Raw genomic sequence first — 18,645 nt, 5'->3', positions numbered from 1 at the left:
AAAACCATGACATGAGAAATACATGACAAATGCACAAGCTTCAGTAACCGACTCAATCAACTGCAAGAAAGACTATCAGCGATTGAGGATCAAATGAATGAAATGAAGTGAGAAGAGAAGTCTAAAGAAAAAAGAGGAAAAAGAAATGAACAAAGCCTTCAAGAAGTATGGGATTACGTGAAAAGACCAAATCTACTTCTGATTGGGGTGCCTGAAAGTGAGGGGGAAAATGGAACCAAGTTGGAAAACACTCTGCAGGATATCATCCGGGAGAACTTCCCCAACCTAGTAAGGCAGGCCAACATTCATATTCAGGAAATACAAAAAACGCCACAAAGATACTCCTCGAGAAGAGCAACTCCAAGACACACAATTGTCAGATTCACGAAAGTTGAAATGAAGGAAAAACTGTTAAGGGCAGCCAGAGAGAAAGGTCGGGTTACCCACAAAGGGAAGCCCATCAGACTCACAGCAGATCTCTGGGCAGAAACTCTCCAAGCCAGAAGAGAGTGGGGGTCAATATTCAACATTCTTAAAGAAAAGAATTTTCAACCCAGAATTTCATATCCAGCCAAACTAAGTTTCATCAGTGAAGGCGAAATAAAATCCTTTACAGACAAGCAAATGCTTAGAGATTTTGTCACCACCAGGCCTGCCTTACAAGAGACCTTGAAGGAAGCACTAAACATGGAAAGGAACAACAGGTACCAGCCATTGCAAAACATGCCAAATGTAAAGACCATCGAGGTTGTAGGGGAAGAACTGCATCAACTAACGAGCAAATAACCAGCTAATATCATAATGACAGGATCAAGTTCACACATAACAATATTAACCTTAAATGTAATGACCAAATGGTCCAATTAAAGACATAGACTGGCAAATTGATAAAGAGTCAAGACCCATCATTTGTTGTATTCAGAAGACCCATCTCACATGCAGAGACACATAGCTCAAAAATAAATGGGATGGAGGAAGATCTACAAGCAAATGGAGAACAAAAAAAGCAGGGTTGCAATCCTAGTCTCTGATAAAATAGACTATACAGCCATAAAAAAGGATGAGTTCATGTCCTTTGTAGGGACATGGATGCAGCTGGAAACCATCATTCTCAGCAAACTATCACAAGAACAGAAAACTAAACACCACATGCTCACTCATAGGTGGGAACTGAACAATGAGATCACTTGACTCCTCGGGAAGGGGAACACTATATACCGGGCCTACTATGGGGAGGGGGGAGGAGGGAGGGATTGCATTGGGAGTTATACCTGATGTAAATGACGAGGTGATGGGTGCTGACGAGTTGATGGGTGCAGCACACCAACATGGCCCAAGTATACATATGTAAGAAACCTGCACGTTGTGCGCATGTACCCTAGAACTTAAAGTATAATAATAACTAAAAAAAAACCCTTTTATCCTACATTATCATTTTTAAAACCTTCATATATGTCATATATAAAAAGTACAATATAAATTATTAGCATGTCATGAAAATAGTTTTTGTCTATTTTGATATCTGAACATAGATTTAAATTTCTTCTGAATTTTGATGTACAGTCAGTCCCAAAACCACATACAAAATAATATGTTGATTTAACTTGTTGACAGTCTAGTTTTTATTAGATAAGCAATTTAAGGCCAATAAATAATGTCATTTTTTAAATAGGAAAATATTAAAATTTGTCTTTATAGATTATGAATAGTAGTAAAATATTACATTGAGTGTGTTTCCTAGTAAGTTTTAATTACTTGTTTAATCACTATTAACCTAAAATTAAACAATATTTGATTAAAACTGGGTTTTTAAATTATTTACCCTACAAAAAGAAGAAAATGATCTTTTAATGTTTTAAGGAACTGGAAAGATGGCATTACTTTCAAAGGGATTCAAGCGTCCATAAAATGGAAATGCTGAGATAGCTGTGGGAGGAATGATCTGAGTAAGTATGATTGTTCTGCCATGAGCTCAATTTGCAGCTGTAGCATGCTTTGGGAACTTAATCTTTTATCATATTAGTAGATAATTAGATAATAGTTCTTAAGTATTCAAAAGTAGAACATTGCCCCACTCTTCCCTTCTGTTTCATTGCACAGCCCTAAGGTGACCACTTTTGGCCAAAGACTACCTTGTTAGTGTCCCATAGCCTATGAAACCTTCCTCTGCCCTAGGACCTGTCTTCTTATACTGTGATTTTTTCTAAACAAGAAGAATTTGGCTTAACCCAGGGGAAAAAATGTGATAAGATATGAAATAAACCAATGATACAAATCTCTTAACTGTAGAAACCCTGAATTGAGTTTATGGACTCTCTAGTCCTAGAGATCTTTTACAATGACCTGTCTCCAAACTCAACATCTTGGTGTTTAAACATTCAAATACCTAGAGGGAAGGAACGGAACTAAATGACCCTTCTGATTTCAAGGTTGCATGTTTCCAACCACTGATGTTTTCAACATTAATCCATGCTGAATTCTTGCATGCTGGTTTATTGTTTTTAATGTTAAAACACATGAAATGCACACTGCAGATTATGTCCACACCAGAGGAATAAAGCAATGTATAAAATGAAGGTAACATGAGAGAACTGTTAGACTTGGGAGGTAAGAAAAGCTACTGAAATTGAGTTTCCATCTGGGCCAATTCCATCAGTTTTACAATAACTATGGCTTGGTTTTTCCACCCAAAACAGGATTCCGTCTTAGTAAAGTCCTGGAATCGGTATAACCTTTCTTCCTCCTTAGTCTTGTTTTCCTATGTATGCCACTTGAGTGGCTAAAACATAGAACAAATTGACAGGCTAGTCCATGCATCTTCATAGCTCTGCAAAATCCCTCTGGGCAATTCTTCATAAACAGAAGTATTGGCCACGTAAACATAGTATTTTAATTAAACATTGTATTGAGTCATAATACCTAACTTAAGTACTTTATATATTAATGTCAGTATCTATTTATTATATATGTTACAAATAGACAAAATCTAATTCTGTGCTATTGGACAGCGGTTTACTTTGCTGTTCCCTCATATTTTAAGAAACCCTGTAATGTATTTAAGAAACTGTCATTGTAAGGAGTTCTAATTGCATGACATTGGCCCTCTGTGGTTAGGGTAACATCCCAAGGGTGGAGCAGGGGCTCAAAATTGGGAACTCTGAGAACCGCATTCTCTCCCAGTGATTTCAATGACTTAAAGCAATCCTTGGGCAAGTCACCCATCCTTTCTTTTCTCACTTCTCTTTCAAGTCATAATTCCCAGCTTCACATATGGCAGTTCTGAAAACAAGCCTCAAGCAAAGGGCTTGGTGATTCTGGGATAATATGAACCACCAAGTACTACTGCTATCCAACATGATGTTTTTCCTGGGAGAAAACAACTCCTCCAACCTATTACCCATCATTGCCTACAAGGGTTTCCTTGGTAAACACAGCTGGAGGTTTGCCCATTTTAAATGACGCAAACAAAAAATCCACCTCAAATCTCTGAAGTTACTCTTCTGTGGTCTAAGAGGATTATTAGGCAATAGCTTCCCAGTAACCAGTCTCGAATACATTCTTATTACCTATTTTCTTCTAGTGCCTACACCCACCTTACAAAACAATTTCTCTGCCCTCAGGGTTCACTTTTGGAGATTAACACATGTTGGTTCTTACCAGGGTATGGCCCCAACCCAACATGATGATGTGCTCTCTTTCTCCCACAAGCTACCACTATTCGAGGGCATGGGAATTCAATGTTCAATTCACGCAGTGAGGTTTTTAATTTTTCTCAAACTTTTTCTATTAGATGCAGTATGAGGAGTGTGGGGTTACCTTGGCCCTACTTCATGATTTAATACGGTTCTCAACCTTGGCTGAACATCAGAACCACCTGGCAAGCTTTAAGAAATATTTACACCTAGACCCCACCAAGAGGTTCTACTTTAACTGGTCTAGAGTATAGCCTGGGCATCAGGATTTTTTTTAACTCCCCACGTGTTTCTAACATACAGCCAAGAATATGAATCAACTGGAGTAAGAAGACTTGATTTACATGCTGCCACTAATTAGCTACATGGCCTTGAGCAAAAGAAATACTCATTTATCCAACAGATATTCCTCGACAGCTTCCTGTATACAAGACAGTGCTAGGGGCTTTATCTCCCAGCCTCTCAGATAAGTGAATTGGACTCAACAATTTATTCATTCATCCAGCAAGTAAGTATTGAGCACCTATTACCTACCAGGCACGTGCCAGGCACAAGGGATACAGAAGTGAACCAGATGGACAAAACTCCTGCCCTCATGGGCTTACAATTTATTTGGGGGAGGCATGACCACATACAAGTAGTGAAAAAGTGAACAGCAATGGCAGATAAAGAATGGGAAGGATGACGGGATGAACAGACCGGCAGCCACCATGCCAGCAGTGGTGGGAGTGGTGGAAGTGGGAGGAATGGAAAGAGGCAGATAGGTTCCAGAAACAGTCAAGGACTTAACATCACCAGAACATGGTAATGTATGTGACATAAGGGCTAGAGCATGAAAGGAGAAAAGGCCAATTCCTAGGTACCCAGATTGATGGGCCATTCACTAGGGTAAAGAATGTGGGAAAAGAATCTCAGCCACCCCAGGAAGTTGTGAGGGTGTAGAGCTCAAGATATATGGAACCGGAGGAATGAAACCAAACCCACTCTATAGGGCAGAGGAGGGACCTTAACTAAGAAATGCAATATCTCATATAGGTGGCCATCTCTCCACCTGGACTGGGTCTTTGCATAGAGAAAGGGGTGGCCATTAAAGAGTCCATTCTCAAAGAGCCAAGGCTGAGCAACTTGAAAGGGAAAAATGAATAGACAAACCAACTGTGATCATATAATGATGTGAGGTACCAAGTTCACCGTAGAAGAGCGGCCTTGCAAAGTGTGGAAGCACTTAGGGAAAGAATTCTTTCTCCATCTGGGTATAGACTATGTTGTCCCTGAGAATCAATATTTCTCCTTGGGTGATCTCTACAGGTGTATGTGTGTGTGTGTGAGAGAGAGAGAGAGAGAGACAGAGAGAGTGCGCTGCCCACAGCTACTGTCAGACAAGCTGAAGAGTAAAGACATGCATCTGTCCCTCACCTTAGCGTGCAGGTCTTGAGAGAGAGAGAACAGATATATACCACCCAGGGGACAGGGCAGAGGTCCTCCCGTTGACTAACTCACACTGGGGGAAGGGTCCTGCTGGGGGAAGAGGGATGCATCCTGGGGGTGAGAATGGTCCTAGTGGATGAACATTTCCAAAAGGGGAGAGGCAGAGGTGGAAGAAGGAAGGACTTCCACAGAGAGAGCTGACTTGAGGTGGAGGCGAAGAGCCAGGGCCAGGGCATGAACTGGGGTGTGCTTCTAAGAGTTCCCCTGTGACAGCTAAACACCTCAAAGGGTCCTGCGATTTTTCATCCTTCCCTTCACAGGTGGTTTTCCCTTTGATGTTACTCAAATCTTCCTCACAGACTGACAGACCCGCATCACAGTCTGGTTGTGTCGGAAAGGAAAGTGAGAGCTGGGACCCAGCAATCATCACTACACCCCACTCCACCCCCACACCGCAAAACTCCCAGAGATACCAAAGTGCAGGCCTTCTTAGGGCTCCAGACCTCCACCCACAGTGAAGTTCTTTGTGCCCCCTGTTGGAGCCGGAAGTAACATGTGACTCAGGGAATCCAAGAGACATCAGTGGACAACTTGGGAATGGATCGGGATTCAATGTGACCTTTTCTCAAATACCGTGCGGAAGCCAGCCCTTAAGAGTGAGATGGAAACTTCCATTTGGTTTACTGAGGCAAAACACCAGGCAGAGCGCCTGGTTCGGAGTTGGCATTCAGTAATTGGTAACCATTATGATGATTATAATTATGATTATTATGATTATTGAGATGCAGTTGCTGTATAGCTTACTGTGGCCTTAGATGATCTGGGAATGATTCACAGACGAAGAAGTCCTGCAGGCTCAGGACAAGTATATTGTAATGTGGAGGGCTTGAGCCATGATAAAAAAAATCCAGCTCCATTTTTCTTTTCAATCACTGCTGTAGTCAAGGGAGACCAGCTGCAAATCAATCCTCATCCTTTAACTCCAGCAACTGAAGCTCATGCACAACACGTTGAGATCATAAGTCTGAAGATTTCTGAGAGGCTGTACTTCTTGCTCCAGAAAGGCTCATCCCTGCCACTGTGCCCCTTTGATGTTGTTTCTCTAAGGGTCAGGAGATGCCTCAGAAGGCTCGCTGTGCTTCATGCTAGAGGCCTAAGGAGGCCAGAAGATGCTGCAGGAAGTGAGAGAAAAATCAGAGCAAAGTAGGATGACAGGGCAGGATGGGGATGGAGAACAGGTGAAGATAGGACCAGTTGGGATCTTAACAGGAAACCAATGAATGATCTGAAGAGCATTCCTTTTTTTTTTAAGGATATATTCTTTATTCTGATTGTGATTATGATTTCATGAGTGTACACATATAAGTGTACAATTAATTTCTTATATATGTGCACCTTATTGAATAGCAATTATATTTCAATAAGGCTTTCTTGGAAAAGCTGTAAACGAATAATGAACTCTGCTTTTTTATTGTACTTATTTACTTATTTAATTTTTTTATTATACTTTAAGTTCTAGGGTACATGTGCACAATGTGCAGGTTTGTTACGCATGTACACATGTGCTATGTTAGTGTTCTTTTACTGAGGGACTAATTACACAATGGCAGCAAGTGGGCACAATGCAGGGACTCAGGACTTAGCAGCAGAGCTGTTACCACCCCTAGGCCCAAAGGAAGGGTGCTTACCAGAAGGAGAGAGTAACGTAGGCAGGTTTTCTTGAAAGAAGCAGTGACCTTAGGGCATGGGACAGTATCAGCCCAAAGATGGAACTGAGCAGAATAAATACCTAAATCTCACTGTCCTCCCACCCCCAACCCACCATATCTACTTCTGATACTCTCCCCAGTTCAAACTCATCTGGAAGCCTGTGGATTAGAGAATTCTGTTGATGTAATCCATGTAAATAAAGCTCATAGGCCACAGAGCAAGGTGGAGAAGAACAAATAGAAGATCCCTGGCACAGTAGAGGAGGGACATCTAAGGATTGGGATTGGGTTATTGGGTTTCTTTTTCTTTTCTTTCCTTTTTTCTTTCTTCTTTTTGGTCAAGAAGATAAGACCACAGGCCCATCAGCAGCAGGATAAGTGAAGTATAATTAGCCCAGAAATGGTGATGAGTTTATGTTCACCATACAAACCCTCTCTTTTCCCCTGGGACAAAAGGCAAACCTCATTTTGGAAACAGTGATGTCTGGGAGCAGGAGTAGGAAGAGAAAACCCTAGAAAAGAAAACAACGATTTGGCAGTAAGACAATAGCAAGGAGTAGAAAGTGACTATACAAAGTGTAGGTAGCTCCTTAATAAAGGGGCCAAGCCTGGAAATCTAGGAGTCCAGTGAGGGGCAGGGAATGAGGTCCAGATGAGATACCACATTTGCCATCATAGTCCAAGATGCCACTTTATTTTCTTTTTACCCATCCTCCTCCTGGAAGTCATACAAACCTTTCCCTAACATGACTGTGTGTGTGTGTTTTCACTTGTCACTAAATGATTGGTATTCAACGAAATGCTTCTATTTTGGGGGGCATTAACATCTCTAAAACAAGACGCAGAAAAGCAGAGGGAGGCAGCTAGGGGCTGCATTTAATCTTCTCTAATATCGCACTGTGAAGGAAACCAGGGAATGAAAACATAGTCATTTAGAAAATGGTTGATGAGTCACTGATTGGCACAGGGTAGAGAAAAAGAGAAGTCATTATTCATTCAGAGTATGCCTGGTCTTTAAAAATAGGCTCATCACTCTGCTGGAGGGGGTGTCTGGGCTTTAGAGACTGAGGGGCATGGGCAGGGGGCAAAGGGCAGGGACAGAAACTGCCCAAGGCAGTCAGGGCCCCCTCCTCCATCTAGATGTATCTCAACCCTTGGAAACCCTCCAGCTCTAAGAAGCAGAGAGACAGCTTAATGCACCTTGCTCTTCCTGTAGCTCTTTCTTGAGACTTTAGTAATACATTTTGGGAAATTTCAGCTTCGAGGGAACCAGGCCAAGTAGAAGAGACGGCACTTTTTGTGACGATGTTTTTGCCAACAAATGCAACACTCCATTACTTGCAGAATTCCTTTGCTAGGTCCTGGACTACCCAGATCTCCCTGCTTTTGACCCCCTGTCGTTTATTGGCCATTCTATAATTTCATTTATGGAGGTGGGGGTGGATTTAGAATCTATCACATTAGAACATGGTGAAATATTTACTGGAGGGGGAAAATTAAAGGCCTGGGTAAGCAGACATTTAAAGGTTGCCTGGAAATTTTGTTTCTGCATGTATTACAGGAAAACAAAACAAAATAAAAACTCTGCCTAGTAAGGATTTGCCTTTGCCTAATAGTTATTGGGCCTTAACATACATATCTGGCCAATGGGTGAGGGCTTGAACTGAAAAGAGGTTGATTGGTTTGCAATGGGAAGGGTCGAGAGTACATAACTTCAAGGAAGAGAAAAGAAATGGGGCTTTCATCATAACACAATAGTTAGGATGATGAAGTTATGATTAAAGGTGAGTGAAGAGGAATTTGGTTGAGTGCTATGAATGGAATTCCTTCTTCACATTTTGTGGATACCGCTGTAAACAATTTAAATAGGTTTTCAATTATTTTGGATTGTTAGAGCAGTGTATCTTCTGAATATGCACTAAGCGGAGGTGAACACTAGGGTGGCCCAGATTTATGCAGATTACAAAGGTGGCCAGGTGTGGTGGCTCATGTCTGTAATCCTAGCACTTTGGGAGGCCTAGGCAGGAGGATCGCTTAAGCCAAGGAGTTCAAGACCAACCTGGGCAACAAAATGAGACCTCATCTCTACTAAAATTAAAAAAAATAACAACAACAACAAAAACAAAAAATGTAAAGTACATCCCTTCCATGCATATGTGTGCATCACACACATACATACAACTCCTTTATGCTACATTTTGGTTTGTTACTTACTTAGTTGTCTTTGCTCATACTAGGATAAACTTACCTACTCTAAGTAGGTACAGAAAAATAAAAGTCTGATTCTGGAGTGGAAAAAAAAAGTAGAAAGATTTTCAAGGCCCAAGTTAATCTCTGCCTGGAATTCTATTCTGAAAGGGCAAGAACAGCTGAGACAGAATCTTCTAACTTTCGGTCCTTCCATTCTTTGAGAAACTGCTAAGGTGCTGGAGGTAAAAGAGTGACTCAGTAGCCTGCATACCAGTGAAGGATGTTTCTGTTTTATTGGGAACATGCAACTACAGTTATTTCTCATATAACATTATTTTAAACATTATTCTACGCACAACATAAAATTTTACTAATAGGCTCTTACATCCTTATTCTTCATCAGAGTAAATAGTAAGTAATTTTTTTCACATCAGATGGGTAATGCACCAACGTCGTAAGAAGGTTTGAGGGAGGCACATCTCACACACGAGCATGAAAACCCAATCATCATGCTTATGAACCACAAAAAAACTATGTACTTGAATGTTATATATATATTTAGTTCCTCAAAATCCTGAACATGGGACATAGAGAGTAGAAGAAAGGTTACCAGAGGCTGGAAAGGGTAGTGGGGGGTTGGGAGGAGAGGTGGGGATGGTTACTGGGTACAACAGAAAATAGAAAGAATGAATAACACCTACTATTGATAGAAAATAGGATGACTATAGTCAGCAATAACTTCTTTGCATATGTTTAAATAACAAAGAATGTAACTGGATTGTTTGTAACTCAAAGGATAAATGCTTGAGGGGATGGATACTCCATTCTCCATGATGTGCTAATTTCGCATTGCATGCCTGTATCAAAACACCTCACATACCCCAGAAATATATACACCTACTATGCACTCACAAAAACCTTTAAAAATAACTTAAAAAAAATTTTTTTTAAATCTTGAACATGACTTTTAGGCATACACACTCTCTTTTTATTCAACCAAGATCTGACTCTTCTAGAAAGAATAATTTAAAAATATAATAAAATAATTATACATCATAATCAAGCAGGGTTTATTCCAAAAATGTAAGGTCTCAGCTGACATTTAAAAGGCATTTGATATTTGCAAACTATGCACCTGACAAAGGACTAGTATCCAGAATAAATAAGGAACTCAAGCAAATCATCAAGAAAAAACAAATAATCCCACCAGAAAGGGGGCAAAGAATAGACTTTCCTCAAAAGAAGTTATACAAACAGCCAAAAAACATATGAAAAAATGTTCAACATCACTAATCATCAGGGAAATGCAAATTAAAATCACAATGAGATACCACCTTACTCTTACAAGAATGGCCATTATTAAAAAGTCAAAAAAATAATAGATGTTGATGTGGACGTGGTGAAAAGAAAATGCTTCTGCACTGTTGGTGGGAATGTAAATTAGTACAACCTCTATGGAAAACAATATGGAGATTGCTTAAGATCTACCATTTGATCCAGCTATCCTACCACTGGGTGTCTATCTAAAGAAAACGAAGTGATCAAACGAAAAAGATACCTGCACACACACATTTATAGCAGCACAATTCACAGTTACAAAGATGTGGAACCAACTCAAGTGCCCATCGACCAATGAGTGGATAAAGTAGTATTCCATGGAATACTACTCAGCCCTAAAAATGAATGAAATAATGTCTTTTGCAGCAACTTGGATGGAGCTGGAAGCCATTATTCTAAGTGAAGTAACTCAGGAAAGGAAAACTAAAAATTGTATGTTCTCACTTAAAAGTGGGAGCTAAGCCATGAGTATGCAAAGGCATACAGAATGATATAATGGGCCTTGGAGACTCAGAAGGGGGAAGTGAGGGATAAAAAAAATGCTACATATTGAGTACAATGTACACTACTCGGGTGATGGGTTCACTAAAATCTCAGAATTCACCACTGTATAATTCATCCATGTAACCAAAAACCTCTTGTACCCCAACAGCTATTGAAATAAAAAATAATTGGAAAGAAAAAAAAAGTATTTGGTAAAACACAATGCCCGTTCTGATAATAATTCTTCGTCAACCAGAAATATAAAGACACTTCCTTAACAAGATAAAAAATATCTTTCATAAACCAATAGCCAACATCATGTTTAATGTTACTAAAAACATCAAACAACAAAAAGCTAGAAGCATTTCCACTGAAGTAAGGAAGAAACAAAGAATTCCAGATACCACCACTGTTGTTCCATTGTTGTTCAACATTGCCCTATAGGTTCTAGCTACTATGATAAGACATCATTAAACAGCAATAAGAGGAAAAACTTATCAGTATTCCCAGATGATGTGCTTGTTTGCCTGGAGAAACCAAAACAATCTAATGGAAAATCAATGTACCAAATAATCAAATTTATTAAGATGGACCAGTTATTTAAAAAATACACAAAACTCATTTATATCATTTTTTTTTCTATAAATTAGCAATATATGGTTAGAAAATGTATTGGGAAAACATCATGTTAGTAATAGTAACATATGTTTTTTAAAGTTAGCTTGAATATGCACAATGTGTTCCACTACATGTTCATCTGCAACTTCCAGCAACAGAAATGACCACTGTCTTGAGTATTTACTATGTTCCAAGCTCTGAACTGAGACCAAACTTCCCAAAATGTAGTACATATGTGCACACTTTCCATTTTAATATTGATTTTACTGTATATTATAAGGAAAAAACTAGCACAGCCAACCTGTGATTTCATGGATATCATTGCTTAGGATGAGCTTTAAGAAGTCTCTTTTAGAAAGCAAATTTATTTCAGTTAATAAAAGGAAATTTTATTTTAAAAGGGAAACAGGCAAACAGTAATCAAGGCAGTGTAGTGATAGGTCCATTTGCCCCTCTGCACCCACCTCTGTCTGCCTCCTTCTCTCTGTCCTCTACCAAGAGGCTGACTGGCATGGACCATATCATCAACTCCCTTGCTTCTGGCATTTTGCTGAGCTCAGCAAATGGGAAGCCCCAGCAGGAGATGGCAGGTAGGAGGAGAGTGAGGCTGAGGTACATGCTCAGTTCCCTCCTTCCTCTCCAGCTGGACTGTTGCAGGCTGACTGGGCCCTTCATTGATGGCCATAGTCCTGCAGCCTTCTCTAAACAGCTCCCCAGTTCTGTGTGTGTTTTCTCCTCTTGCCCCCTTCAGGCCTGGCGTGATAACAGATCCCCACAATTGCTAACCTTGGGTCCTGCACTGTCCCTCAGTTGGTTCCCTTGAGCCCTGCCCATACTTTTGTAACAGATCCCTTTCCTAAACTTTTCTCAAAATTACTCTGACTGATATGGTAATATAGGAATGACTCAGGTCTGGGAAGCCACACTGTGCTATTAAGTCATCATAACAACCTTTTAAGATGAGTATCATTATCCCTATTTGACTCAGGATGAAAGTGCAGCTTAAAGTCTAGGTAACTTAGCCAATGTCACTGAGCTATTAAATGGCAGGCCCAGATGGGCAATCTGGGTTCTGTCTGTCTGCTGTCAAAGCTTCCTTAGGCTTATCACTTCACCACACAGCCTCTCAGGTAAACACAAAACTGTGTCCCACCTTGCTGCTAACCCATCACTTCCTTGTTGTAGTTCCTCCAAGTAAAATATAATAGTAACTCCGGCCAACCGTGACCTAACTCCTTGGGTTTCTTTTCAGTGCCAAATGTTTTGGAAGGTCTTGTTCTGAGGAATGGTTGGTTATGTATCCTTGCATTTAAAATCCCCTCAACTATCTAGTGGTTTGGGGGTTCAGTGAGGAAAATGAGACCTATATTAATCTTTAGTATCCTACAGAACTGACACTGCTGTAGTTAGTTATGTCCCATTTGAGGTGATAAAAATAAAGCACAGTAATCCCACACCCATCCAAGAATGGCAGACTCCTGAAGTGATGCCAGCCCTTATTCACCCACAAGAGTTCTCATAACATTTAAGCCAACTAATAATAATGACTCACGCTGTTCTCTTTCCTTCCATGCATTTTAAAGGTTTCATAAACCACATTACACTTTATAAAATCGTTCTTTTCTGGGAGAGGACTTACACTTTACTCTCGAAATAGAGAGAGAAGATCAGAAATTTTAAATAATTTGATGAAGTGCATTTCACATTTTACTGAGAAAAATTTGAGGGATATTAACCTTTATTTAGTCTTTTCATTTTTTCTTCCTCACTTGGAGAACAACTAATTTTATAGATTCAAGTATTTAATACTTTCCAAGTACAAATTATCTTTTCAGTTTTTAATAACAATAAAAGAGATTCAGGTCCCCACATAGTCGTTAGAAGGAAGTGTAGCATTGTAGATAAGAGCTTGAACTTTGGCATCAGCAGCCCTGAGACTGAGTCCCCAGTTGTGTTATCTCAGGCATGTTTTTCAATCTCTCTGTGTCTCAGGTTCTTCATATGTAAAATGAAACTAATAATGGCGTTGACTTCATAGGGTTATTGGGAGAATCCACGTAAAACTTTAAACATGGGGCTTAATACCAATTACTATTATTACTCAATGGAACCTTCTGTGATAGGCACTGAAGAGGGTCAAAGATGAAAGAATCTCTGCATGCAGGTGGATTATAATTTTATAGAGAAAGAATGAGAATAAACAACTACAGAAAAGGTACAACTAATGGATGTTCCAACAGAAATACAGAGTGTCATAGCAACACAGAGGATGGAGAAATTATTTCCAGCTTTGTATTCCAGGGAAAGATGCATGACAGAGATTGCATTTACACTGACCCTGAAGATGGGTGGGGATTTTAACAGTTTGATTAGGGGGAAGGGAATCTTAGGCAGAGGAAACAATGGGAACCAAGGTCCAGAAGAAAGACCATCAGTGTTGTACTCAGAGAAGAATGAACGGTGATGCTTAGCTGAAGCACAGTATGCATTAGGGTTGAGGGAGACAAGGGGACTAGAAGGGTGGACAGCAGAAGACAAAGCATAAGATACGCTGGAGGTGGATGGGCATATGGGCACATAAGAAACTAAAGCCAAGAAGGAAAGGAAAACTGGAATAGCGTCAGCAATTCTGGGTCCTACTCCTGATTTGTATTAATTAGGCCATAGGACCTCTGGATTGAGTTCCTTCACTTAGGAATGGAGGGCATTGGACCAGATGATAGGCAAGATCCTGTTCAGACACATCATTGTAAGTCTAAAAAGCCAAGGTGGTTAGTAAGCCATCTTCAGCCTGAGTCAAAATGCAGTAATGATGTGTGCTGGTGATGTCTCGGGTTGAGTGACCATATCAGCTGCCCTTCACAAACCTTTAAATTGCAGGCCAAGCCACCTTTCATTGTGTCCAGTCTGAAAGGGGAACAGCCCATATGAGACCAGAGGTATACATCTCTCCTAACAGAGCTGAAAGATCCCCCCATGAAAGAGGATAATGACACATTAAAAATAGGACTTCCCTATCATCTATCTTGGGGCAAAAGCAAAGACTACATGGTTTGGCCCTAGTAATGATGCAATGAATGCAACCATTGTTTGAATAACATAATAATAACATTTGGCAGGGGTTTCTAATTTTGCTAATGGGAGAACAGCAATTTTAACCAACACTCTCACAGAAGACACATAAAAAACTAATGAAATATGAATCAATGAAAATCTAATGAAGGGACAGAAATCACCCATTTTAATGAAGATAATTTAACATAAAGAATTGTCAACTAGGAATGAACTTATTAATCAGGTAATGGAAAATGCAAAACAAGAACACTAAGTTATGACAAAGGTAACATCTGCTGCAGGCTGCTACAACTCCTGGGGTTGGGAAGCAAAGGAAAGAGACATAGGAATTATAAAAACTTAGAAGCTTGAAGGAGAGTCCCGTTGGGCTGAGACCCAGACCTCTCAGGAAGTGACATCAACCAGTGGTGCCGGTGTCTCATGGGGGAGTGGTGGTGGGGAAGGGTGGCAATGAAGGTGATCTGGAGTGTTAGAAAACTGCAAACTACATTTAACTGCCACTGTCAAGGAGCCATGCTTCTGGTGTGATGCTCACAGGAACATGAAGCAAACAGGAAGGAGAATATCCTTTCCTCCATCTCCTGCCTTCCAGTCTCCTCTAGTGCTCCCTAGGTGGCCAGCTTGAAAAGAAAAATGGGTTTGCACAGTCCCTGCCCCAACATCACAGGATGGAGTACAGAAGAGTGCTGTATCAGTCTTGCTATAACAAAATACCACAGACTGGGTGGGTTAAGCAACAAAAATTTATCTCTCACAATCCTGGAGGCTGGAAGTCCAGGATCAAGGTGTCAGTCACCTTGGTTTCTTCTGAAACCTTTCCCTCTGGCTTGCAGCTGATTTCCTTTTCTTTCCTCTCATGGCCTTTCCTCTGTGTATGCACATCCCTGGTGACTCTTCTTCTTATAAGGACATTAGTCCTGTTGGATTAGGGTACCACTCTTATCACCTCATTTAACCTTAATTCCCTCTTTACAGGCCCTATCTCCAAATACAATCACATTGGGGGCTAAGGCTTCAACATGGGAACACAACTCAGTCCATAACAGATGGGTTTGGAGCAGAGAGACAATTACATTACTCACCTGCACAAAATATATGAAACATCCTAAAAATCATCTAGGAGCTATGAGATGGTGAGAAACAATCAGACTAAGATCCAGAAAAGAACAGAAACCTTAAAAGTTAAGAAAAGCACTCAGAGCAACTTCTGACCTAGGAGCTTTTTCTGATTTGGAAGGGACCACTGAGATGCACTTTCAACAACTTCATGGGACTCGGGGATAAAAGTGAAAATCTAGGCCCACAAAATGTGGGAACCCAGGTAAAGAACCCCTCTTTTCACTGAGATTTTGAAGGCTGCACCCTTTAAGGAAGAATGAAAAGGAAGTAAATGAGCCTTTACAGGATTTGCTGCTTGGTTTCACCATCATCCGGGGGCTCTAAAAATCCCAACCTTTGACTTTGAATAAAGGTGATACTAGACTGCTCTCACCTCCAGGATCCAGCAAAAGCAAAAGCAAATCTTTTCCAGAAGAAAGTAGCATCATCCTAGGTAACAAATAATTGATACAAATAATTTTTTGTATACAATATCCAGCACACAATAAAATATAACCAGGGACATGAGGAAACAAGATAGCATGGCTAAGGATAATTGAAAACAGTGGATAATAGAAAAAAGTAACAGATGGGTGACATATATAGAATTGTTAGATACAAACTGTAAAATTACCACTTATTATATTGAAGAACATAAAAGCCAAGCATGAACATTTCAGCAAGAAAGAGACAATATAAAACATGACAAAGCCAACTTCAAAGAGAAAATACAAATTTTAGGGCTGAAAAATAAAATGATCAAAATTAACAACTCAATTAACAGCTTTATCAGCAGCTGAAGAGAGAATCAGTGGATGGGAAGAAGGGCCACAAGAAATTATCCAGATTAAGTCAGGGAGAGACCAAAGGGAGGAAACTATAGAAGAGTGAGATTACAAAGGACAGAATGAGAAGGTCCACATTATGTTTATTGGAATTCCTAAAGGAGAGAAGACAGAAAAACAGACGATTTTATATTTAAAATCCAGCCTAGACAGATCATAGTTAAATTGCAGAAAACTAAAGGTAAAGACAAACTTTTAAAGGAAATCAGAGAAAAAGACAGACACTTTTAAAAGAACTGTAGTTAGACTGACAGCTGACTTCTCAACAGCAAGAGTAGAAAGCAGAAAACAGATGATTAATATATCCAATGTACTGAAAATAAATGACTGACAACTTAGAATTCCATATCTGATGAGAATATTCTTCAATAAAACATGCAAAATAAATATTATTTCAGGCAAAAATTGAGAGTTATCTATGAGAAAATCAATGCTAAAAAATGCTTTAAAGCATTAAATAAAGCTCTTCAGGCAGAAGGAAAAAAGAAAATGACCCAAGATCAAATGTTAGAAAGGCAGAAAAAGAAATGAAGAACTATGAAAATGATAAATATGTGGCTACATGTAAATGAACTTTGTATAAAACAGTAATATCTTGTGGATTTAGAAATTTTATTTAAATATACGTAGATATAGATAGGTTGAAATAAATAGGTTAAAAACAAAAATCCCAACTAAATGCTGTTTATAAGAAATCCATCAGAAACAAAAGAAAACGGAACAATTGAAAGTAAAATGATGGTAAGATGTATACCATCCAAACACAAACAAAAAGAATTCTGGTGTAGCTTCATTCATATCAGACTAAATGGACTTTAAAGTCAACATTCTTTGTAATAATAAAGATAAAATTTATCAGGATGATATAATAACTAAGTTGATATGCAAATAGCATGGCTTCAAAATATATACAGCAAATTAACAGCACTACAAGGAGAAAGAGGTAATTTCCACAATCATAGTGAGAAATTATAACATCCCTCTCCCAATAACTGATAGTTACCCGACAAGAATCAGTAAAAATACAGAACTGAACAAAAGAGCTAACAAATTTGATCTAATGGGCATCTATAGAATACTCCATCCAACACCTGCAGAATACACTTTTATTTCCTAGTACACATTGAACATTTACAAAAATTGACTATATACTGGGCCACAAAACAAGTTTCAACCAATTTCAAAAAATTAAAATCTTGAAAAATATGTTCTCAGATTGAAAGGAAAATATTTTAAAAATCAACAACAAAAAATGATCAGAAATCTGTAAAGATTGAGATTCCCTTCTAAGTAACCCATGGGTTCAAAAAAGAAATTACACTAAAATTTACAAAATATTTTCCCAACTTCTTATTTTGAAAAATTTCAAAATCATAGAGAATTTGAAGTAATACAAAAACACTTGAATACACTTCTCTTAGAATCATGAGTTGTTAGCATTTTGCTGTGCTATTTTTCTTTCTTTCTATGTGTGTGTATGGCCTGTTTAAAAAAATTGCAGACACCATGTTACTTTACTATATATTCTATAAAAATAAAGATGCTCCCCTATATAACCACAATATCCTTACCGCCCCAAGAAAATTAAAATTGCTATAATACTATTTACTGCAGAATATTTTCAAATTTCTTCAATTCTTCCAATTATATTATTTATAGCTGTGTTTGTTTGTTTTTGTATTCAGGACCAGTTAAAGATCATGAATTATTTTCAGTTGTTACGGCTCTTTAGCTCCTTTCGTCTAGAATAGTCATCTTTTCTTTGTTTTATTTTATGGTCTCTCATGACATCGACATTTTTGAAGAGTCCAGGCTGATTTTCTTATGGAATACCCCATGTCTGATTGTTTCCTCATTATCAAGTTTAGCTTCAACATTTTTGGTGAGAAAACTACATAGTTAATGCTGTATGCTTCCCACTGACTCACATCAGGAGACATAGAATGTGTTTATCCCATTTTTGATGATACCAAGTTTGATCACTAGGTTAGGTGAAATATCAAGGAGCCACAAGGTACTTTTCTCACTTTGTAATTAATAAGTAATCTGTAGTGTGATAGTTGGAGATGATGTGAACATCCTGTTCTCAAATAAGTTTTTACTCTGTGGTAGAAATTATTTTGAACTATATGAAAAAAATGCTACATATCAAAACATGAGGGATGCAAC

The 18,645-nt window shown here is 39.0% G+C and overlaps 1 non-coding gene across 1 annotated transcript; it reads right to left on the bottom strand.

Moving 5' to 3' along the window:
- Positions 1 to 9,447: 9,447 nt before the first annotated feature.
- LOC116273639 lies at positions 9,448 to 9,551 on the bottom strand. Its single transcript, XR_004181935.1, has one exon. It is a non-coding gene; the product is annotated as a small nucleolar RNA U13 (small nucleolar RNA).
- Between the last annotated feature and the right edge of the window lie 9,094 nt (positions 9,552 to 18,645).

Source organism: Papio anubis, unplaced genomic scaffold, assembly GCF_008728515.1.
Source record: "Papio anubis isolate 15944 unplaced genomic scaffold, Panubis1.0 scaffold994, whole genome shotgun sequence".
NCBI lineage: Eukaryota > Metazoa > Chordata > Mammalia > Primates > Cercopithecidae > Papio > Papio anubis.
The sequence above is the reverse complement of the archived record's forward strand: the minus strand, read 5'-3'. Positions and strand labels throughout refer to the sequence as shown.